The 26363-nt window shown below is 35.2% G+C and overlaps 1 long non-coding RNA gene across 1 annotated transcript in view; it reads right to left on the bottom strand.

Moving 5' to 3' along the window:
* Positions 1–2767: 2767 nt before the first annotated feature.
* LOC141330972 (uncharacterized) overlaps positions 2768–26363 on the bottom strand; it is an 80687-nt gene continuing 57091 nt past the window's right edge. The window contains exon 7 of the long non-coding RNA XR_012355216.1: positions 2768–3376. This is a non-coding gene — a long non-coding RNA (uncharacterized lncRNA). The remainder of the gene's footprint in view (positions 3377–26363) is intronic.

Here is a 26363-nt window from a genome sequence, read left to right as displayed (position 1 = left end):
CCTAGCCATTTTAAGTGGTGTTCGAAACCATAGTGGACGTACCCGAGTGCACTCATTCAATCCCACAATACACCGCAAAAACGAGTGTACAACTGGTGTACGCTCAACAGCTAGAGATAACCCATAATGCACTGTAAGAGTCGCGCGCCGACTGAATTCCCGCGTCTCACCAGACGATGGCGCCCGCAGCAGAATCATCCGTTCATTTTAATACGCGCTCATCCACTGCTTAATACAGCGTACAACACGGGTTCACTCACTCGTTTTCATTCACTCCTTCAAGGGAACTGTACGAGCGGACTAATGTAGGGAATAGTGAATAGGGTGTAGGGGGCGATTTCGGATACAGTCGAAGAGTGACGCGCGAAGACGCGATTCCAAGATGGCGACGGTGAATCCCGCCCACTAGAATGCAGCCCGGTTTATATGCTCGTCGTCTCACACACACACACACACACACACACACACACACACACACACACACACACACACTTGTTTTCGTACATTGTGGGGGTCACCTGTCAGCAATGCTACATTGTGGGGACCGGCCTTTCCTCTGGTCCTACAGGCCTTAAAAAAATAATTTGACACAAACTAAAAAGCCTATTTAAAAGCATCACTTCAGATTACAAGTATTCCACTACAAAAATTACAAACATGACACAGAGGTTACTTGTGGGGACATTTCAGGTATTGAGTAAATTTGGGGACCGGCAAACACACAACCAGTTTTTGGACATTGTGGGGATCAAATCTAAACACACACACAACCGGTTTTTGGACATTGTGGGGATCAAATCTAAACACACACACAACCAGTTTTTGGACATTGTGGGGATCAAATCTAAACACACACACAACCAGTTTTTGGACATTGTGGGGATCAAATCTAAACACACACACAACCGGTTTTTGGACATTGTGGGGATCAAATCTAAACACACACACAACCGGGTTTTGGACATTGTGGGGATCAAATCTAAACACACACACACACACACACACACACACAACCGGGTTTTGGACATTGTGGGGATCAAATCTAAACACACACACACAACCGGGTTTTGGACATTGTGGGCATCAAGCTCACACACTGAAAACCAGTTTTTGGACATTGTGGGGATCAAATCTAAACACACACACACACACACACACACACACACACACACACACACACACACACACACACACACACACACACACACACACACACACACACACACACAACCGGGTTTTGGACATTGTGGGGATCAAATCTAAACACACACACAACCAGTTTTTGGACATTGTGGGGATCAAATCTAAACACACACACACACACACAACCGGTTTTTGGACATTGTGGGGATCAAGCTCACACACACTGAAAACCAGTTTTTGGACATTGTGGGGATCAAATCTAAACACACACACAACCGGTTTTTGGACATTGTGGGGATCAAATCTAAACACACACACAACCGGTTTTTGGACATTGTGGGGATCAAGCTCACACACTGAAAACCAGTTTTTGGACATTGTGGGGATCAAATCTAAACACACACACAACCGGGTTTTGGACATTGTGGGGATCAAATCTAAACACACACACACAACCGGGTTTTGGACATTGTGGGGATCAAATCTAAACACACACACAACCGGTTTTTGGACATTGTGGGGATCAAATCTAAACACACACACACACACAACCGGTTTTTGGACATTGTGGGGATCAAGCTCACACACTGAAAACCAGTTTTTGGACATTGTGGGGATCAAATCTAAACACACACACAACCGGGTTTTGGACATTGTGGGGATCAAATCTAAACACACACACAACCGGTTTTTGGACATTGTGGGGATCAAATCTAAACACACACACAACCAGTTTTTGGACATTGTGGGGATCAAATCTAAACACACACACAACCGGGTTTTGGACATTGTGGGGATCAAATCTAAACACACACACACACACAACCGGGTTTTGGACATTGTGGGGATCAAATCTAAACACACACACACACACAACCGGGTTTTGGACATTGTGGGGATCAAATCTAAACACACACACACACACAACCGGGTTTTGGACATTGTGGGCATCAAGCTCACACACTGAAAACCAGTTTTTGGACATTGTGGGGATCAAGCTCACACACTGAAAACCAGTTTTTGGACATTGTGGGGATCAAATCTAAACACACACACAACCGGTTTTTGGACATTGTGGGGATCAAATCTAAACACACACACACACACAACCGGTTTTTGGACATTGTGGGGATCAAGCTCACACACTGAAAACCAGTTTTTGGACATTGTGGGGATCAAATCTAAACACACACACAACCGGTTTTTGGACATTGTGGGGATCAAATCTAAACACACACACAACCGGTTTTTTGACATTGTGGGGATCAAATCTAAACACACACACAACCGGTTTTTGGACATTGTGGGGATCAAATCTAAACACACACACAACCGGTTTTTGGACATTGTGGGGATCAAATCTAAACACACACACAACCGGTTTTTGGACATTGTGGGGATCAAGCTCACACACTGAAAACCAGTTTTTGGACATTGTGGGGACTGAACTCACACTCATTCTATTTTGTATAAAGCAATTTCAAAGAAGCAAAGTGACTTCAAAACATTTTAAAAAGTACTTTGTAAAGATACAATCTACTTCAAAGAGGATAGGAGCTCCAAACAAAAAAATAATGCTCCATTTTTCATCAATTTAAGAAATTCAAAAGATGTTCTATTTATTACAAAGTAACATTTCATTTAATTGACAAGTCATCTGTAATCTACATTGTTTCTCAAAGTATATTACATTAGGTCAGCAACTCAATAATTCACCTAAAACTTGTTCAGGTCTGTGTTCAAAGGAAACACTAGTTTGAGTGTAAAAAGACAAAATAAAATTCACTATCCCTTCAGAAATATTATAAACAATTCATTAAGTGAAATATCCAAGAATGGGAACACAGTAAGGCTCACCAATAACTTTTCTCTGTAGAAGATCAGCATCCTCATATCAGTGATACAGTTCATGTTTAACTAATCATCATTATCATTTGAAACACTAAATATATATAATACAATATATAACACAATATATAATACAATGTAACTGAATGTACAAATTCATAAAGACCCTTAATGTAACCATGTGACCTAAACACAAGAACATAGTTGGTGTCAAAGTTAAAATACTAAATCTTTTATTTGCAGAGCAGAGGTTTGATTTTTACACTTAAAAGCTCAGCACTAATTGTTCATATTCTAACTCTGAATCTAAGTTCTGAATAAATTTAATTGTGCATCTCGAGAGCATGTACTTCCTGTTTGCTCCAAGGTATCTTCTTAATGGGACCTGTGAAAAAAATAAATAAATAATAAAGCAAATATCTTGCCATTTTAAAACAAGCACTTGTATGGACCGGTAGTATTAATCACAAGCAGTCGTTTTACATCCTCAAATGAAACATTTATCTCAAGAAAGGACTGAAGGATCATGAGATATAAATTGCTAGTTTTTCTGAAGTCAACAGAGTCAGCAGCAGTTTGTGTCTCTCTTGCCTGCATTAAGTTTGTACAGACCCCTAAAGTGTGTGCTGCGTTTGCTGGGGGGTGATTGAGAATGCATGGGGGAAAGTAATGTAAGAGGCAAGGCCTATAATCACAATATGATTGGATAAGGTTATGATTGGCTAATACTGGTTCATACTGGTTCAATAAATCATTCTGCATCCACAAATCAGTCTAAAAAAGGTGTTAATGGGAAGACTAAAAAAGTAAACAAACAAATCACCCCCTGACATCAAGTAAAAATCAAAGTTAAGATGGCTTTTAAGTGAGCAATCAGCTCAGTGAAATTGAAGGTATATCTCTATGTCTGTGACCAGTGTTTACTGAGCTTTGATGGCTGATGATAAACAAAAATAAGTTGATTAATAAAAAGAACAGCTGAACATCAGTTCACAAATAAAACATTGTTTGAATTTATTAGATGTAATAGGCCTGGGCAATATGACCAAAATATTTTCTTCATATCAGCTGATATTGATTTTTTTTTTTTGCTCCAAGTGAAAGTTGTATAAAACTGACTGTTATTTGTGGGTTTATTCTACTCCATACAGTCAGAACATGACACACTTAACGTTCTTTAAGTTCTTTAAACTTTACACTATTCATTTAAAATAAATATTACAGAAAACATTATTTCTTAGTCTCTTTATTTTCTAATGTGTACAATATTATTGACAGTGGTAATGTAATTGTGATAATTGCTGTCAACTTATAGAAATTAAAATAAATGTTTATTTTTGAGTATGGGTGGGAAATAAAATCATTTCACATAAATTGTGATTCTATCTTCTGCCTATTTGAATCGATTCAAATTGTAAAACTAGTTTTTCTAAAATTTGCTGTACTACTTTAAGTTATTGACACATTAAAGTGTTATTTATCACAGCAAACAGTGAAAAAGGACTCAATGCAGTGCTGGTGCTGATGGACACACAGGTGAAGTGTGTACACAAACGATGCCTCTCATATACATTATAAAAATTCAATTCAATTCATAACAGTACAAAAATTCTAACAACATGCTTATTCTGACTTGTAATATACAAAGAATAACTAGATAAAAAGTTTGTTAGCAAACTTTAAGTTGGCTTGAGAAAGCCTAGCCAGTAAGTTTTAAGTAGTTTTAAAAGCTTTTAGTTTAAAGAAAGTTTAAAGGTTTTCAGTTTGAAATAGTTTTAGTTTGATTGATAAAGTTTGAAGATAGATAGGCTAGATAGATATAAATAGTTTGAAAATAGAAAGATTTATAGATATAAATAGTTAGAAGATATAGTTTGAATGTGAATAGATAGATATGAGGTTACTAGGGTACCCAGGGTGGTAGCATGATTAGCTAGTTGCTAGCATGATTTTAGTAAGACTAGCAAATCGCTAGCATGATTTTAACATGACTAGCAAGTCGCTAGCATGATTATAACATGACTAGCAAGTCGCTAGCATGATTTTTAGCATTACTAGCAAGTCGCTAGCATGATTTTAGCATTACTAGCAAGTCGCTAACATGATTTTACCATGACTAGCAAGTCGCAAGCATGATTTTAGCACGACTAGCAAGTCGCTAGCATGATTTTAGCATTATTATAGCATGACTAGCAAGTCGCTATCATTATTTTAGCATGACTAGCAAGTTGCTAGCATTATTCTAGCATGACTAGCAAATCCCTAGCATGATTTTAGCATTACTAGCAAGTCGCTAGCATGGTTTTAGCAAGACTAGCAAGTCGTTAGCATGATTGTAGTATGACTAGCAAGTCGCTAGCATGATTTTTAGCACGACTACCAAGTCACTAACATGATTTTAGCATTATTTTAGCATGACTAGCAAGTCGCTAGCATGATTTTAGCATTTTTTTTAGCATGACTAGCAAGTCGCTAGCATGATTTTAGCAAAACTAGCAAGTCGCTAGAATTATTGTAGTATGACTAGCAAGTCGCTAGCATGATTTTAACATTACTAGCAAGTCGCTAGCATGTTTTTAGCACTACTAACAAGTTGCTAGCATGATTTTAACACGACTAGCAACTAGCTATCATTATTTTAGCATGACTAGCAAGTCGCTAGCATGATTCTAGCATGACTAGCAAGTCGCTAGCATGATTTTAGCATGACTAGCAAGTCACTAGCATGAATTTAACATGACAAGCAAGTCGCTAGCATGATTTTAGCACAACTAGCAAGTCGCTAGCATGATTTTAGCACGACTAGTAAGTCGCTAGCATGATTTTAGCATTATTTTAGCATGACTAGCAAGTTGCTAACATGATTTTAGCATTATTTTAACATGACTAGCAAGTCGCTAGCATTATTTTAGCTTGACTAGCAAGTCGCTAGCATGATTTTAGCAAAACTAGCAAGTCACTAGCATAATTTTAGCAAGACTAGCAAGTCACTAGCATGATTTAAGCAAGACTAGCAAGTCGTTAGCATGATTGTAGTATGACTAGCAAGTCGCTAGCATGATTTTAGCATGACTAGCAAGTCGCTAGCATGATTTTAGCACGACTAGCATGTCGCTAGCATGATTTTAGCACGACTAGCAAGTCGCTAGCATGATTTTAGCATTATTTTAGAATGACTATCAAGTTGCTAGCATGATTTTAACATTATTTTAACATGACTAGCAAGTCGCTAGCATAATTTTAGCATGACTAGCAAGTCGCTAGTATGATTTTACCAAGACTAGCAAGTCGTTAGCATGATTGTAGTATGACTAGCAAGTCGCTAGCATGATTTTAGCACTACTAGCAAGTCGTTAGCATGATTTTAGCACGACTAGCAAGTCGCTAGCATGATTTTAGCATTATTTAGCAATGACTAGCAAGTCGCTAGCATGATTTTAACATTACTTGCAAGTCGCTAGCTAATTTAGCATTATTTAGCAATGACTAGCAAGTCACTAACATTATTTTAGCATGACTATCAAGCGCTAGCATGATTTTATCAAAAATAGCAAGCCGCTAGCATGATTTTATCAAAAATAGCAAGTCGCTAGAATGATTTTAGCACGACTAGCAAGTCGCTAGCATGATTTTAGCACGACTAGCAAGTCGCTAGCATGATTTTAGCACGACTAGCAAGTCGCTAGCATGATTTTAGCATTATTTTAGAATGACTATCAAGTTGCTAGCATGATTTTAGCATTATTTTAACATGACTAGCAAGTCGCTAGCATTATTTTAACATGACTAGCAAGTCGCTAGCATGATTTTACAAAAACTATCAAGTCGCTAGCATAATTTAAGCAAGACTAGCAAGTCGCTAGCATGATTTTACCAAGACTAGCAAGTCGTTAGCATGATTGTAGTATGACTAGCAAGTCGCTAGCATGATTTTAGCACTACTAGCAAGTCGTTAGCATGATTTTAGCACGACTAGCAAGTCGCTAGCATGATTTTAGCATTATTTAGCAATGACTATCAAGTCGCTAGCATGATTTTAACATTACTTGCAAGTCGCTAGCATGATTTAGCATTATTTAGCAATGACTAGCAAGTCACTAACATTATTTTAGCATGACTAGCAAGTCGCTAGCATGATTTTTAGCACGACTACCAAGTCGCTAACATGATTTTAGCATTATTTTAGCATGACTAGCAAGTCGCTAGCATGATTTTAGCATTTTTTAGCATGACTAGCAAGTCGCTAGCATGTTTTTAGCACTACTAACAAGTTGCTAGCATGATTTTAACACGACTAGCAACTAGCTATCATTATTTTAGCATGACTAGCAAGTCGCTAGCATGATTCTAGCATGACTAGCAAGTCGCTAGCATGATTTTAGCATGACTAGCAAGTCACTAGCATGAATTTAACATGACAAGCAAGTCGCTAGCATGATTTTAGCACGACTAGTAAGTCGCTAGCATGATTTTAGCATTATTTTAGCATGACTAGCAAGTTGCTAACATGATTTTAGCATTATTTTAACATGACTAGCAAGTCGCTAGCATTATTTTAGCTTGACTAGCAAGTCGCTAGCATGATTTTAGCAAAACTAGCAAGTCACTAGCATAATTTTAGCAAGACTAGCAAGTCACTAGCATGATTTAAGCAAGACTAGCAAGTCGTTAGCATGATTGTAGTATGACTAGCAAGTCGCTAGCATGATTTTAGCATGACTAGCAAGTCGCTAGCATGATTTTAGCACGACTAGCATGTCGCTAGCATGATTTTAGCACGACTAGCAAGTCGCTAACATGATTTTAGCATTATTTTAGAATGACTATCAAGTTGCTAGCATGATTTTAACATTATTTTAACATGACTAGCAAGTCGCTAGCATAATTTTAGCATGACTAGCAAGTCGCTAGCATGATTTTACCAAGACTAGCAAGTCGTTAGCATGATTGTAGTATGACTAGCAAGTCGCTAGCATGATTTTAGCACTACTAGCAAGTCGTTAGCATGATTTTAGCACGACTAGCAAGTCGCTAGCATGATTTTAGCATTATTTAGCAATGACTAGCAAGTCGCTAGCATGATTTTAACATTACTTGCAAGTCGCTAGCTAATTTAGCATTATTTAGCAATGACTAGCAAGTCACTAACATTATTTTAGCATGACTATCAAGCCGCTAGCATGATTTTATCAAAAATAGCAAGCCGCTAGCATGATTTTATCAAAAATAGCAAGTCGCTAGAATGATTTTAGCACGACTAGCAAGTCGCTAGCATGATTTTAGCACGACTAGCAAGTCGCTAGCATGATTTTAGCACGACTAGCAAGTCGCTAGCATGATTTTAGCATTATTTTAGAATGACTATCAAGTTGCTAGCATGATTTTACCATTTTTTTAACATGACTAGCAAGTCGCTAGCATTATTTTAACATGACTAGCAAGTCGCTAGCATGATTTTACAAAAACTATCAAGTCGCTAGCATAATTTAAGCAAGACTAGCAAGTCGCTAGCATGATTTTACCAAGACTAGCAAGTCGTTAGCATGATTGTAGTATGACTAGCAAGTCGCTAGCATGATTTTAGCACTACTAGCAAGTCGTTAGCATGATTTTAGCACGACTAGCAAGTCGCTAGAATGATTTTAGCATTATTTAGCAATGACTATCAAGTCGCTAGCATGATTTTAACATTACTTGCAAGTCGCTAGCATGATTTAGCATTATTTAGCAATGACTAGCAAGTCACTAACATTATTTTAGCATGACTATCAAGCCGCTAGCATGATTTTATCAAAAATAGCAAGTCGCTAGCATGATTTTAGCACGACTAGCAAGTCGCTAGCATGATTTTAGCACGACTAGCAAGTCGCTAGCATGATTTTAGCACGACTAGCAAGTCGCTAGCATGATTTTGATAGATAGATAGATAGATAGATAGATAGATAGATAGATAGACAGATAGATAGATAGATTTGTTATTAGTTAGAAAGAACATAGATAGCTTAAAGCTTAATTGAGTATCAATGGCTTCTAGCAGTTTACATTACACATAGTTCAAACAGACATGGACTTTTGGTCAATGAAAGTCTATGGGACCTTTTTATGATTTTAAATATTAATTTTTAAGAAAACCATAACTCAAAACAGTCTGAAAAGATATAGCAATCTAAGTTAGAACAGTATGAAGATCTGTCCCGAGTTTGGAGTATGTAGCTTGAACGGTCTAGGAGGAGTAGGTGTCTAAATATTTTCCGCTCAGAAAAATAAGAAGAAGAAGAAGAAGAAGAAGAACTAGATACAAAGTTTGTTAGCAAACTTTAAGTTGGCTTGAGAAAGTCTAGCCAGTAAGTTTTAAGTAGTTTTAAAAGCTTTTAGTTTAAAGAAAGTTTAAAGGTTTTCAGTTTGAAATAGTTTTAGTTTGATTAATAAAGTTTGAAGATAGATAGGCTAGATAGATATAAATAGTTTAAAAAAAGATAGATTTATAGATATAAATAGTTAGAAGATATAAATAGTTTGAATGTAAATAGATGCTAAGGTGTTGCTATGTGGTTGCTAAGGTACCCAGGGTGGTTGCTAAGGTGTTGCTATGCGGTTGCTAGCATTATTTAAGCAAAACTAGCAAGTCGTTAACATGATTTTTAACATGACTAGCAAGTCGCTAGCATGATTTTAGCATGACTAGCAAGTCGCTAGCATGATTTTAGCATGACTAGCAAAGTCGCTAGCATGAATTTAGCAAGACTAGCAAGTCGCTAGCATGATTCTAGCATGACTAGCAAGTCGCTAGCATGATAATAGCATGACTAGCAAGTCGCTAGCATGATTTTAGCAAGACTAGCAAGTCGCTAGCATTATTTTAGCAAGACTAGCAAGTCGCTAGCATTATTTTAGCATGACTAGCAAGTCACTAGCATGATTTTAGCATTATTTTAGCATGACTAGCAAGTCGCTAGCATGAATTTAGCATGACTAGCAAGTCGCTAGCATGATTCTAGCATGACTAGCAAGTCGCTAGCATGATATTAGCATGACTAGCAAGTCGCTAGCATGATTTTAGCAAGACTAGCAAGTCGCTAGCATTATTTTAGCAAGACTAGCAAGTCGCTAGCATTATTTTAGCATGACTAGCAAGTCACTAGCATGATTTTAGCATTATTTTAGCATGACTAGCAAAGTCGCTAGCATGATTCTAGCATGACTAGCAAGTCGCTAGCATGATATTAGCATGACTAGCAAGTCGCTAGCATGATTTTAGCAAGACTAGCAAGTCGCTAGCATGATTTTAGCATTATTTTAGCATGACTAGCAAAGTCGCTAGCATGATTCTAGCATGACTAGCAAGTCGCTAGCATAGTTTTAGCAAGACTAGCAAGTCGCTAGCATTATTTAAGCAAGACTAGCAAGTCGCTAACATGATTTTTAGCATGACTAGCAAGTCGCTAGCATGATTTTACCATGACTAACAAGTCGCTAGCATGATTTTAGCATGACTAGTAAGTCGCTAGCATGATTTTAGCACGACTAGCAAGTCGCTAGCATGATTTTAGCATGACTAGCAAGTCGCTAGCATGATTTTAGCATTATTTTAGCATGACTAGCAAAGTCGCTAGCATGATTGTAGCATGACTAGCAAGTCGCTAGCATGATATTAGCATGACTAGCAAGTCGCTAGCATTATTTTAGCAAGACTAGCAAGTCGCTAGCATGATTTTAAACATGACTAGCAAGTCGCTAGCCTGATTTTAGCATGACTAGCAAGTCGCTAGCATGATTTTAGCATGACTAGCAAGTCGCTAGCATGATTTTAGCATGACTAGTAAGTCGATAGCATGATTTTATCATTATTTTAGCATGACTAGCAAGTCGCTAGCATGATTTTATCATTATTTTAGCATGACTAGCAAGTCGCTAGCATGATTTTAGCATTATTTTAGCATGACTAGCAAGAGTTAGCATGAATTTAGCATGACTAGCAAGTCGCTAGCATGATTCTAGCATGACATTAGCATGACTAGCAAGTCGCTAGCATGATTTTAGCATAACTAGCAAGTCACTAACATGATTTTAGCATTATTTTAGCATGACTAACAAAGTCGCTAGCATGATTCCAGCATGACTTGCAAGTCACTAGCATGATATTAGCATGACTAGCAAGTCGCTAGCATGATTTTAGCAAGACTAGCAAGTCGCTAGCATTATTTAAGCAAGACTAGCAAGTCGCTAACATGATTTTTAGCATGACTAGCAAGCTGTAGCATGATTTTACCATGACTAACAAGTCGGTAGCATGATTTTAGCATGACTAGCGAGTCGCAAGCATGATTTTAGCATGACTAGCAAGTCGCTAGCATTATTTTAACATGACTAGCAAGTTGCTAGCATGATTTTAGCACGACTAGCAAGTCGCTAGCATGATTTTAGCACGACTAGCAAGTCGCTAGCATGATTTTAGCAAGACTAGCAAGTCGCTAGCATTATTTAAGCAAGACTAGCAAGTCGCTAACATGATTTTTAGCATGACTAGCAAGCTGTAGCATAATTTTACCATGACTAACAAGTCGGTAGCATGATTTTAGCATGACTAGCGAGTCGCAAGCATGATTTTAGCATGACTAGCAAGTCGCTAGCATTATTTTAACACGACTAGCAAGTTGCTAGCATGATTTTAGCACGACTAGCAAGTCGCTAGCATGATTTTAGCATTATTTTAGCATGACTAGCAAAGTCACTAGCATGATTCTAGCATGACTAGCAAGTCGCTAGCATGATTTTAGCATGACTAGCAAGTCGCTAGCATGATTTTAGCAAGACTAGCAAGTCGCTAGCATGATTTTAGCAAGACTAGCAAGTCGCTAGCATGATTTTAAACATGACTAGCAAGTCGCTAGCATGATTTTAGCATGACTAATAAGTTGCTAGCTTGATTTTAACAAGACTAGCAAGTCGCTAGCATGATTTCAGAATTATTTTAGCATGACTAGCAAGTCGCTAGCATAATTTTAGCATGATTAGCAAGTCGCTAGCATGATTTTAACATGACTAGCTAGTCGCTAGCATGATTTTAGCATGACTAGCAAGTCGCTAGCATGATTTTAGCACGACTAGCAAGTCGCTAGCATGATTTTAGCATTATTTTAGCATGACTAGCAAGTCGCTAGCATTATTTTAGCATGACTAGCAAGTCGCTAGCATGATTTTAACACGACTAGCAAATCGACTAGCAAGTCGCTAGCATGATTCTGGCATGACTAGCAAGTCGCTAGTATGATTTTAGCATGACTAGTAAGATAGATAGATAGATAGATAGATAGATAGATAGATAGATAAGGTTTGAAGATAGATAGAGTGGTTAGGTGGTTGCTAAGGTGGTTGCTAAGGTGTTGCTATGCGGTTACTAGGTTACCCAGGGTGGTTACTAGCATGTTGCTGGCATGATTTTAGCATGACTAGCAAGTCGCTAACATGATTTTAGCAAGACTAGCAAGTCGCTAGCATGATTTTAGCCTGACTAGCAAAGTCGCTAGCATGATTTTAGCATTACTAGCAAGTCACTAGCATGATTTTAGCATTACTAGCAAGTCGCTAACATGATTTTAGCAAGACTAGCAAGTCGCTAACATGATTTTAACATGATTAGCAAGTCGCTAGCATGATTTTAGCATGACTAGCAAGTCGCTTGCATTATTTTAGCATGACTAGCAAAGTCGCTAGCATGATTTTAGCATGACTAGCAAGTCGCTAGCATGATTTTAGCATTACTAGCAAGTAGCTAGCATGATTTTAGCATTACTAGCAAGTCGCTAGCATGATTTTAGCATTACTAGCAAGTCACTAGCATGATTTTACGTGATTAGCATATTGTTAGCATGATTTAGATGGAGAGATAGACATATTACAGTTTTTCTCAGTTGCTTAAACACATTTCTTGAAATTATGCCTCTTATTTGCGAAACTGTAAACACAAATCCACAACTCCTAACTCATTTCCCCAAACTTCCTATATTGAGGTCAAAATGAAGCTCTCCACTCAAAACAATTCAATCTTGCTGAAAAACCAAACTTTGCTCTCAGACATGACACACAAATCCTCAAAAACACACACACTACAACACAGTTTTACACACCGATGAGACAAATTCAAAACAATACTACGAAAACAATACAAATAAAAAACTTTTCACATGATGAACACAACAAATCTATGCCGAAGGTTCTGATTGGTGTCCACTTGGATAATTGTGTGCTAATTGAGCTCAAACTTCGCAGACTTCAGTGAACAATGTTGAATGCTTGTGCTTTCTAAATGACATCATGGTGTAAGCACTGAGAAATGTAGGTATTTGTGTGTAGAGTTTTGCAGTAACAGTTCACCAAATATAACTCATGTGTCAAAGCAGGGAATAGTGTTTATTGTTTAGGGAAATGGGTGTGCTTTTTCAAAAATGGCGTTATTGTTTTGAAATTTTAGTTCAAAAGACTGGTTATAGTGTTTTAGCAATTGAGAAAAACTGTAATAGATAGATTTATAGATAAACAGATTAATAGATAGATAGATAGATAGATAGATAGATAGATAGATAGATAGATAGATAGATAGATAGATAGATAGATAGATAGATAGATAGATAGATTTATAGATATAGATTTATAGATAGACAGATTAATAGATATAGATTTATAGATAGACAGATTTATAGATATAGATTTATAGATAGACAGATTAATAGATGGATAGATTAATAGATAGACAGATTTATAGATATAGATTTATAGATAGACAGATTAATAGATATAGATTTATAGATAGATAGATAGATAGATAGATAGATAGATGAGTTTAAATGAGTTTGAATGGATTAGAAATAGTACATAGAAGGGAAGCCTGATTGATTCTCAAGGGATTCTGGCAGTTTCAATTTGAATTTTGACAGTTGGAGTTTGAAAAGTCTTGGCTCATTTGAACATTCCGTCAATGTAAATCAATTAGATTTTTCCCAATTTTAATCAGCATTTTTAGGAAAACCGTAAGTCCGATCAGTTAGAAAAGATATAGCAACTCGAGTTAGACCAGTATGAAGATCTGGGCTGAGTTTGGAGTTTGTAGAGTTAAAGCTCTAGGAGGAGTAGTAGTCAGAAAATTTTTGGCAAGGAAGAAGAATAAGAACTAGATAAAAAAGTTCGTCGAGACAAACTTTAAGTTGGCTTGAGAAAGCTTTGCCTTAAAGTTTAAAGAAGTTTTGAAAGCTTTAAGCAGTTTGATTAGTTTTTAAAGTTTAAAGATAGAAAAAGTTTGAAAAGATTTAAGTTTGAAGGTTTTCAGTCTGAAATAGTTTTAAGTTTAAAGTAGTTTTAAAGCTTAAACGGATAGACAGATTTATAGATGGATAGATTTATAGACAGATAGATTTATAGACAGATTAATAGACAGATTTATAGATAGATAGATTTATAGACAGATTTATAGATAGATTTATAGATAGATAGATTTATAGACAGATAGATTTATAGACAGATAGATTTATAGACAGATAGATTTATAGACAGATTTATAGATAGATTAATAGATATATAGATTTATAGACAGATAGATTTATAGACAGATTTATAGACAGATTTATAGATAGATAGATTAATAGATATAGATTTATAGATAGACAGATTTATAGATAGATAGATTAATAGATATAGATTTATAGATAGACAGATTAATAGATAGATAGATTAATAGATATAGATTTATAGATAGACAGATTTATAGATAGATAGATTAATAGATAGATTTATAGATAGACAGATTAATAGATGGATAGATTTATAGATAGACAAGCATGACTAACAAGTTACTAGCATGATCCTAGCACGACTAGCAAGTCACTAGCATGATTTTAGCATGACTAGCAAGTCGCTAGCATGATTTTAGCATGACTAGCAAGTTGCTAGCATGATTTTAGCATGACTAGCAAGTTGCTAGCATGATTTTAGCATGATTAGCAAGTCGGTAGCATGATTTTAGCATGACAAGCAAATCGCTAGCATGATTTTAGGATGATACTAGCATGACTAACAAGTTACTAGCATGATCCTAGCACGACTAGCAAGTCGCTAGCATGATTTTAGCATGATTAACAAGTCGGTAGCATGATTTTAGCATGACAAGCAAATCGCTAGCATGATTTTAACATGATTAGCAAGTCGGTAGCATGATTTTAGCATGACAAGCAAGTCGCTAGCATGATTTTAACATGATTAGCAAGTCGCTAGCATGATTTTAGCATGACTAGCAAGTCACTAGCATGATTTTAACAAATCGCTAGCATGATTTTAGCATGACAAGCAAGTCGCTAGCATGATTTTAGCATGATTAGCAAGTCACTAGCATGATTTTAGCATTACTAGAAAGTCGCTAGCATGATTTTAGCATGTCGCTATCATGATTTTAGCATGAAAAGCAAGTCGCTAGCATGATTTTAGTATGATTAGCAAAGTCACTAGCATGATTTTAGCATGACTAGCAAGTCCCTAGCATGATTTTAGCCTGACTAGCAAAGTCGCTAGCATGATTTTATCATTACTAGCAAGTCACTAGCATGATTTTAGCATTACTAGCAAGTCGCTAACATGATTTTAGCAAGACTAGCAAGTCGCTAGCATGATTTTAACATGATTAGCAAGTCACTACCATGATTTTAGCATGACTAGCAAGTCACTAGCATGATTTTAGCATGACTAGCAAGACGCTAGCACGAATTAAGCATGATTAGCAAGTTGCTAGCATGATTTTAGCATGACTAGCAAGTCGCTAGCAAGGTTTTAGCAAGTCGCTAGCATGATTTTAGCATGACTAGCAAGTCGCTAACATGAATTTAGCATGACTAGCAAGTCGCTAACATGAATTTAGCATGACTAGCAAGTCACTAGCATGATTTTAGCATGATTAGCATATTGTTAGCATGATTAAGATGGAGAGATAGAAAGATAGATAGATTAATAGATGGATAGATTTATAGATAGACAGATTTATAGATGGATAGATTTATAGATAGATAGATTAATAGATAGATTAATAGATAGATAGATTAATAGATAGACAGATTTATAGATAGACAGATTTATAGATGGATAGATTTATAGATAGATAGATTTATAGATAGACAGATTGATAGATAGACAGATTAATAGATAGATAGATTTATAGATAGATTAATAGATAGACAGATTAATAGATGGATAGATAGATAGATAGATAGATAGGTAGATAGATAGATAGATAGATAGATAGATAGATAGATAGATAGATAGATAGATAGATAGATAGATAGATAGATAGATAGATAGATAGATAGATAGATAGATAGACAGATAGATAGATAGATAGATAGATAGATAGATAGATAGATAGATAGATAGATAGATGAGTTTAAATGAGTTTGATCGGATTAGAAATAGTAGATAGAAGGGAAGCCTGATTTGAGTCTCAAAGGATTCTGGCAGTTTAAATTTGAATTTTGACAGTTGGAGTTTGAACATTCCGTCAATGTAAGTCAATGAGATTTTATTCCCAGTTTTAATCGGGATTTTTAGGAAAACCGTAAGTCCGATTAGTTAGAAAAGATATAGCAACTCGAGTTAGACCAGTATGAAGATCTGGGCTGAGTTTGGAGTTTGTAGAGTTAAAGCTCTAGGAGGAGTAGCAGTCAGAAAATCTTTGTCTCAGAAGAAGAATAATAACTAGATAAAAAAGTTCGTCGAGACAAACTTTAAGTTGGCTTGAGAAAGCTTTGCCTTAAAGTTTAAAGAAGTTTTGAAAGCTTTAAAAAGTAGTAAAAGTTTAAAAAGTTTAAAAAGTTTTATGGGTTTCAGTCTGAAATAGTTTAAAGTTTTTAGCAGTTATAAAGATTGAAGATAGATAGATAGATAGATAGATAGATAGATAGATAGATAGCTGTGGTGTCTGGGGTGGTTGCTAGGGTGTTGCTATTTGGTTGCTAAGGTACCCGGGGTGGTTGCTAAGGTGTTGCTATGCGGTTGCTAAGGTACACAGGGTGGTTGCTAAGGTGTTGCTATGTGGTTGCTAAGGTGTTGCTATGCGGTTGCTAGGGTACCCGGGGTGGTTGCTAAGGTGTTGCTATGCGGTTGCTAGGGTACCTGGGGTGGTTGCTAAGGTGTTGCTATGTGGTTGCTAAGGTACCCATGGTGGTTGCTAAGGTGTTGCTATGTGGTTGCTAAGGTACCCAGGGTGGTTGCTAAGGTGTTGCTATGCGGTTGCTAAGGTACCTGAGGTGGTTGCTAAGGTGTTGCTATGCGGTTACTAGGTTACCCAGGGTGGTTACTAGCATGTTGCTGGCATGATATTAGCATGACTAGCAAGTCGCTAACATGATTTTAGCAAGACTAGCAAGTCGCTAGCATGATTTTAACATGATTAGCAAGTCGCTAGCATGATTTTAGCATGACTAGCAAGTCGCTAGCATGATTTTAGCCTGACTAGCAAAGTCGCTAGCATGATTTTAGCATTACTAGCAAGTCCCTAGCATGATTTTAGCATTACTAGCAAGTCGCTAACATGATTTTAGCAAGACTAGCAAGTCGCTAGCATGATTTTAACATGATTAGCAAATCGCTAGCATGATTTTTGCATGACTAGCAAGTCGCTTGCATTATTTTAGCATGACTAGCAAAGTCGCTAGCATGATTTTAGCATGACTAGCAAGTCGCTAGCATGATTTTAGCATGACTAGCAAGTAGCTAGCATGATTTTAGCATGACTAGCAAGTCGCTAGCATGATTTTAGCATTACTAGCAAGTCACTAACATGATTTTAGCATGATTAGCATATTGTTAGCATGATTTAGATGGAGAGATAGACATATTAATAGATAGATTTATAGATAAACAGATTAATAGATAGATAGATAGATAGATAGATAGATAGATAGATAGATAGATAGATAGATAGATAGATAGATTTATAGATATATAGATTTATAGATGGACAGATTAATAGATGGATAGATTAATAGATGGATAGATTTATAGATGGATAGATTAATAGATGGATAGATTTATAGATGGATAGATTTATAGATAGATAGATTTATAGATAGACAGATTTATAGATAGATTAATAGACTGATTTATAGATAGACAGATTAATAGATGGATAGATTTATAGATAGACAGATTTATAGATAGATAGATTAATAGATAGACTGATTTATAGATAGACAGATTAATAGATAGACAGATTAATAGATGGATAGATTTATAGATAGATATATTTATAGATAGACAGATTAATAGATGGATAGATTTATAGATAGACAGATTTATAGATATATAGATTAATAGATAGACTGATTTATAGATAGATTAATAGATGGATAGATTTATAGATAGACAGATTTATAGATAGATAGATTAATAGATAGACTGATTTATAGATAGACAGATTAATAGATAGACAGATTAATAGATGGATAGATTTATAGATGGATAGATTTATAGATGGATAGATTAATAGATAGACAGATTTATAGATAGATAGATTTATAGATAGACAGATTTATAGATAGACAGATTAATAGATGGATAGATTTATAGATAGATATATTTATAGATAGACAGATTAATAGATGGATAGATTTATAGATAGACAGATTAATAGATGGATAGATTTATAGATAGACAGATTAATAGATGGATAGATTTATAGATAGACAGATTTATAGATAGATAGATTAATAGATAGACAGATTAATAGATAGACAGATTAATAGATGGATAGATTTATAGATAGACAGATTTATAGATAGATAGATTAATAGATAGACAGATTTATAGATAGACTGATTTATAGATAGACAGATTTATAGATAGATAGATTAATAGATAGACTGATTTATAGATAGACAGATTAATAGATGGATAGATTTATAGATAGACAGATTTATAGATAGACTGATTTATAGATAGACAGATTAATAGATAGACAGATTAATAGATGGATAGATTTATAGATAGATATATTTATAGATAGACAGATTAATAGATGGATAGATTTATAGATAGACAGATTAATAGATGGATAGATTTACAGATAGACAGATTAATAGATGGATAGATTTATAGATAGACAGATTCATAGATGGATAGATTTATAGATAGACAGATTCATAGATGGATAGATTTATAGATAGACAGATTCATAGATGGATAGATTTATAGATAGATAGATAGATAGATAGATAGATAGATAGATAGATAGATAGATAGATAGATAGATAGATAGATAGACAGACAGATTAATAGATAGACAGATTTATAGATAGATAGATAGATGAGTTTGAATGGATTAGAAATATAGTTCATAGAAGGGAAGCCTGATTGAGTCTCAAAGGATTCTGGCAGTTTAAATTTGAATTTTGACAGTTGGAGTTTGAAAAGTCTTGGCTCATTTGAACATTCCGTCAATGTAAATCAATGAGATTTTTCCCCAATTTTAATCGGCATTTTTAGGAAAACCGTAAGTCCGATCAGTTAGAAAAGATATAGCAACTCGAGTTAGACCAGACTGAAGATATGGGCTGAGTTTGGAGTTTGTAGAGTTAAAGCTCTAGGAGGAGTAGCAGTCAGAATTTTTTTGTCTCAGAAGAAGAATAATAACTAGATAAAAAAGTTCGTCGAGACAAACTTTAAGTTGGCTTGAGAAAGCTTTGCCTTAAAGTTTAAAGAAGTTTTGAAAGCTTTAAAAAGTAGTAAAAGTTTAAAAAGTTTAAAAAGTTTTAAGTTTGATGGGTTTCAGTCTGAAATAGTTTAAAGTTTTTAGCAGTTTTAAAGATTGAAGATAGATAGATAGATAGATAGATAGATAGATAGATAGATAGATAGCTCTGTGGTGGCTGGGGTGGTTGCTAGGGTGTTGCTATTCGGTTGCTAAGGTACCCGGGGTGGTTGCTAAGGTGTTGCTATGCGGTTGCTAAGGTACACGGGGTGGTTGCTAAGGTGTTGCTATGTGGTTGCTAAGGTACCCGGGGTGGTTGCTAAGGTGTTGCTATGTGGTTGCTAAGGTGTTGCTATGCGGTTGCTAGGGTACTCGGGGTGGTTGCTAAGGTGTTGCTATGCGGTTGCTAGGGTACCTGGGGTGGTTGCTAAGGTGTTGCTATGTGGTTGCTAAGGTACCCAGGGTGGTTGCTAAGGTGCTGCTATGCGGTTGCTAAGGTACCTGAGGTGGTTGCTAAGGTGTTGCTATGCGGTTACTAGGTTACCCAGGGTGGTTACTAGCATGTTGCTGGCATGATTTTAGCATGACTAGCAAGTCGCTAACATGATTTTAGCATTACTAGCAAGTCACTAACATGATTTTAGCATGATTAGCATATTGTTAGCATGATTTAGATGGAGAGATAGACATATTAATAGATAGATTTATAGATAAACAGATTAATAGATAGATAGATAGATAGATAGATAGATAGATAGATAGATAGATAGATAGATAGATAGATAGATAGATTTATAGATATATAGATTTATAGATGGATAGATTTATAGATGGATAGATTAATAGATGGATAGATTTATAGATGGATAGATTTATAGATAGATAGATTTATAGATAGACAGATTTATAGATAGATTAATAGACTGATTTATAGATAGACAGATTAATAGATGGATAGATTTATAGATAGACAGATTTATAGATAGATAGATTAATAGATAGACTGATTTATAGATAGACAGATTAATAGATAGACAGATTAATAGATGGATAGATTTATAGATAGATATATTTATAGATAGACAGATTAATAGATGGATAGATTTATAGATAGACAGATTTATAGATATATAGATTAATAGATAGACTGATTTATAGATAGATTAATAGATGGATAGATTTATAGATAGACAGATTTATAGATAGATAGATTAATAGATAGACTGATTTATAGATAGACAGATTAATAGATAGACAGATTAATAGATGGATAGATTTATAGATGGATAGATTTATAGATGGATAGATTAATAGATAGACAGATTTATAGATAGATAGATTTATAGATAGACAGATTTATAGATAGACAGATTAATAGATGGATAGATTTATAGATAGATATATTTATAGATAGACAGATTAATAGATGGATAGATTTATAGATAGACAGATTAATAGATGGATAGATTTATAGATAGACAGATTAATAGATGGATAGATTTATAGATAGACAGATTTATAGATAGATAGATTAATAGATAGACAGATTAATAGATAGACAGATTAATAGATGGATAGATTTATAGATAGACAGATTTATAGATAGATAGATTAATAGATAGACAGATTTATAGATAGACTGATTTATAGATAGACAGATTTATAGATAGATAGATTAATAGATAGACTGATTTATAGATAGACAGATTAATAGATGGATAGATTTATAGATAGACAGATTTATAGATAGACTGATTTATAGATAGACAGATTAATAGATAGACAGATTAATAGATGGATAGATTTATAGATAGATATATTTATAGATAGACAGATTAATAGATGGATAGATTTATAGATAGACAGATTAATAGATGGATAGATTTACAGATAGACAGATTAATAGATGGATAGATTTATAGATAGACAGATTCATAGATGGATAGATTTATAGATAGACAGATTCATAGATGGATAGATTTATAGATAGACAGATTCATAGATGGATAGATTTATAGATAGATAGATAGATAGATAGATAGATAGATAGATAGATAGATAGATAGATAGATAGATAGACAGACAGATTAATAGATGGATAGATTTACAGATAGACAGATTAATAGATGGATAGATTTATAGATAGACAGATTCATAGATGGATAGATTTATAGATAGACAGATTCATAGATGGATAGATTTATAGATAGACAGATTCATAGATGGATAGATTTATAGATAGATAGATAGATAGATAGATAGATAGATAGATAGATAGATAGATAGATAGATAGATAGATAGATAGATAGATAGATAGACAGACAGATTAATAGATAGACAGATTTATAGATAGATAGATAGATGAGTTTGAATGGATTAGAAATATAGTTCATAGAAGGGAAGCCTGATTGAGTCTCAAAGGATTCTGGCAGTTTAAATTTGAATTTTGACAGTTGGAGTTTGAAAAGTCTTGGCTCATTTGAACATTCCGTCAATGTAAATCAATGAGATTTTTCCCCAATTTTAATCGGCATTTTTAGGAAAACCGTAAGTCCGATCAGTTAGAAAAGATATAGCAACTCGAGTTAGACCAGACTGAAGATATGGGCTGAGTTTGGAGTTTGTAGAGTTAAAGCTCTAGGAGGAGTAGCAGTCAGAATTTTTTTGTCTCAGAAGAAGAATAATAACTAGATAAAAAAGTTCGTCGAGACAAACTTTAAGTTGGCTTGAGAAAGCTTTGCCTTAAAGTTTAAAGAAGTTTTGAAAGCTTTAAAAAGTAGTAAAAGTTTAAAAAGTTTAAAAAGTTTTAAGTTTGATGGGTTTCAGTCTGAAATAGTTTAAAGTTTTTAGCAGTTTTAAAGATTGAAGATAGATAGATAGATAGATAGATAGATAGATAGATAGATAGATAGATAGATAGCTCTGTGGTGGCTGGGGTGGTTGCTAGGGTGTTGCTATTCGGTTGCTAAGGTACCCGGGGTGGTTGCTAAGGTGTTGCTATGCGGTTGCTAAGGTACACGGGGTGGTTGCTAAGGTGTTGCTATGTGGTTGCTAAGGTACCCGGGGTGGTTGCTAAGGTGTTGCTATGTGGTTGCTAAGGTGTTGCTATGCGGTTGCTAGGGTACTCGGGGTGGTTGCTAAGGTGTTGCTATGCGGTTGCTAGGGTACCTGGGGTGGTTGCTAAGGTGTTGCTATGTGGTTGCTAAGGTACCCAGGGTGGTTGCTAAGGTGCTGCTATGCGGTTGCTAAGGTACCTGAGGTGGTTGCTAAGGTGTTGCTATGCGGTTACTAGGTTACCCAGGGTGGTTACTAGCATGTTGCTGGCATGATTTTAGCATGACTAGCAAGTCGCTAACATGATTTTAGCAAGTCGCTAGCATGATTTTAACATGATTAGCAAGTCGCTAGCATGATTTTAGCATGACTAGCAAGTCGCTAGCATGATTTTAGCCTGACTAGCAAAGTCGCTAGCATGATTTTAGCATTACTAGCAAGTCACTAGCATGATTTTAGCATTACTAGCAAGTCGCTAACATGATTTTAGCAAGACTAGCAAGTCGCTAGCATGATTTTAACATGATTAGCAAGTCGATAGCATGATTTTAGCATGACTAGCAAGTCGCTTGCATTATTTTAGCATGACTAGCAAAGTCGCTAGCATGATTTTAGCATGACTAGCAAGTCGCTAGCATGATTTTAGCATGACTAGCAAGTAGCTAGCATGATTTTAGCATTACTAGCAAGTCGCTAGCATGATTTTAGCATTACTAGCAAGTCACTAGCATGATTTTAGCATGATTAGCATATTGTTAGCATGATTTAGATGGAGAGATAGACATATTAATAGATTTATAGATAAACAGATTAATAGATAGATAGATAGATAGATAGATAGATAGATAGATAGATAGATTTATAGATAGACAGATTTATAGATATAGATTTATAGATAGACAGATTAATAGATATAGATTTATAGATAGACAGATTAATAGATGGATAGATTAATAGATAGACAGATTTATAGATATAGATTTATAGATAGACAGATTAATAGATATAGATTTATAGATAGACAGATTAATAGATGGATAGATTAATAGATAGACAGATTTATAGATATAGATTTATAGATAGACAGATTAATAGATATAGATTTATAGATAGACAGATTAATAGATAGATAGATTTATAGATAGACAGATTTATAGATATAGATTTATAGATAGACAGATTAATAGATATAGATTTATAGATAGACAGATTAATAGATGGATAGATTAATAGATAGACAGATTAATAGATGGATAGATTCATAGATAGACAGATTTATAGATAGACAGATTAATAGATGGATAGATTAATAGATAGACAGATTTATAGACAGATTAATAGATAGATTTATAGATAGACAGATTAATAGATAGATTTATAGATAGACAGACAGACAGACAGACAGACAGATGAGTTTAAATGAGTATGAATGGATTAGAAATAGTACATAGAAGGGAAGCCTGATTGAGTCTCAAAGTATTCTGGCAGTTTAAATTTGAATTTTGACAGTTGGAGTTTGAAAAGTCTTGGCTCATTTGAACATTCCGTCAATGTAAATCAATTAGATTTTTCCCAATTTTAATCAGCAATTTTAGGAAACCGTAAGTCCGATCAGTTAGAAAAGATATAGCAACTCGAGTTAGACCAGTATGAAGATCTGGGCTGAGTTTGGAGTTTGTAGAGTTAAAGCTCTAGGAGGAGTAGCAGTCAGAAAATTTTTGGCAAGGAAGAAGAATAAGAATAAGTTTAAATAGAATATCAGTAAGTTGGCTCTCTCAAGCCAACTTAATAATAACTAGAAGCTAAAGTTCGATGACAAACTTTAAATGTTGGCTTGGAGAAGCAAACCGGGCAGCCTTCGGGTAAAAGGGCCAGCCCAGAACACCATAGTGGATTAATATGTGTATTTTAGGTTAAAACGGCTTGCCATACTGGAATAAGTGATGAGCGCCTGCTTCAAAGCCGCGTCGCGTTGCCGTGCGGTTGAGCCGAAAAGCAGAAATAAGCAAGCATTTAAACTTTTTATTATATGACTGAACTATTATTGTGTTGAATCGCTGGAGTGTTTGTATTAAAATACCTTTAAAAGACGTGCAAATGATGTCTTTGTTAACAGACACATAAATGCAGCCGTGCATCTCATGTTAGTTAAGCCTATGAAAAACGTCATTTTCACCCAATGCAGGTCTTTAAAATATTCTTCTATATTTATTGTGTTGAATCGCTGGAGTGTTTTTATTTAAATGCCTTTAAAAGACGTGCAGTCATTTATAATTCTCAGTCGGACATCTCGGAGCTCATCATGTCTAACACACTGCTGAATGCAGCGCTTTCTGTATGAAAAAAAAAATAGTCACAAACAACTGCATTTAGCTGTTGATATTTTGTAATGGGTGGACTGAATTAAATCGCTGCAATATTATAATTTTAAAGGCGGTCAAATTTGTGCAAATTATGTCGTTCGTCTCCATGTAAACTCGTTGAAAGCAATCTGTACGCGGTGAAGGAAATGCTTAGGGGTTTCAATAAATTCGCTCAAACAGCTGAATTCAGGTCTTGATGTGTTTCTAATGGGTATTTACAATTAAATGGCTGGAGTATTGTAATTTTAAAGGCGTTATTTATATGCATTTTCCACCGAAATCAAAGTGAAAGTAAGTCTCAGCTCGGTAACATGTTCGTTAGTGAAACCTATTGAACAGCTCATTTGCAGCTAATGTAGTTCTTTAAAATATTCTTGTATATTTATTGTGTTGGATCGCTGGAGTGTTTTTATTTAAATGCTTTTAAAAGACGTGCAGTCATGTATAATTCTCAGTCAGGTTAGCTCCGATCCGTGAAAGCTTGTCTGTATAACACATTTGCTGAAGACAGTGCTTTAACTTTGAAATAAAACAGATCACAAAAGGCTGATTTGTTGATGTGTTCTAATGGGTATTTACAAACAAATCGCTGAAATATATTTATTTTAAAGGCGTTCTAATTCGTGCAATTTATGTTGTTTGTGAGCACATGTCGAGAGAGAGAGAAGCCTAGTGCTTACGGCTTGTATAAGTGCTGAAGGGTGCGATCTTTTCTTTTACAAGAACTACTCACAAACCACTGAATTTAGCTGTTGATATGTTCTAATGGGTATTTAGAGTTAAATCGCTGTAATATTTACATTTTTAAGGCGGTATTTATTTGTATTTCCACCGTTTTCAGAGTGACTGTAAGTAAGAGGTTTGAGTCCCGCCTCTTCAGTCGAGAGGTATTACTGTTAGAGGGCGCATTTTTTCTCAGCCCATGTAATTCATTGGGAAATTTGTCATATTCAAAAATTAATAATAAATCAACTGTACATCTGATCAGTCCAAATAGATATAGCAACTCTTTCGGGACAAGGGCCCAGGTCTCTGCCAAGTTTGGGCCTTGTGGCTTCAAAGGCCTCGGAGGAGTAGCTGTCAGAAATTCCTTTAGGTCATAAGAATAATAAAATATAACTAGAAGCTAAAGTTCGATGACAAACTTTAAATGTTGGCTTGGAGAGCCAAATTGGGCAGCCTTCGGGCAAAAGGGCCAGCCCAGAACACCATAGTGGATTAATATGTGTAT

The sequence above is a fragment of the Garra rufa genome, chromosome 3 (assembly GCF_049309525.1).
Source record: "Garra rufa chromosome 3, GarRuf1.0, whole genome shotgun sequence".
Taxonomy (NCBI): Eukaryota; Metazoa; Chordata; class Actinopteri; order Cypriniformes; family Cyprinidae; genus Garra; species Garra rufa.
The sequence above is the reverse complement of the archived record's forward strand: the minus strand, read 5'-3'. Positions and strand labels throughout refer to the sequence as shown.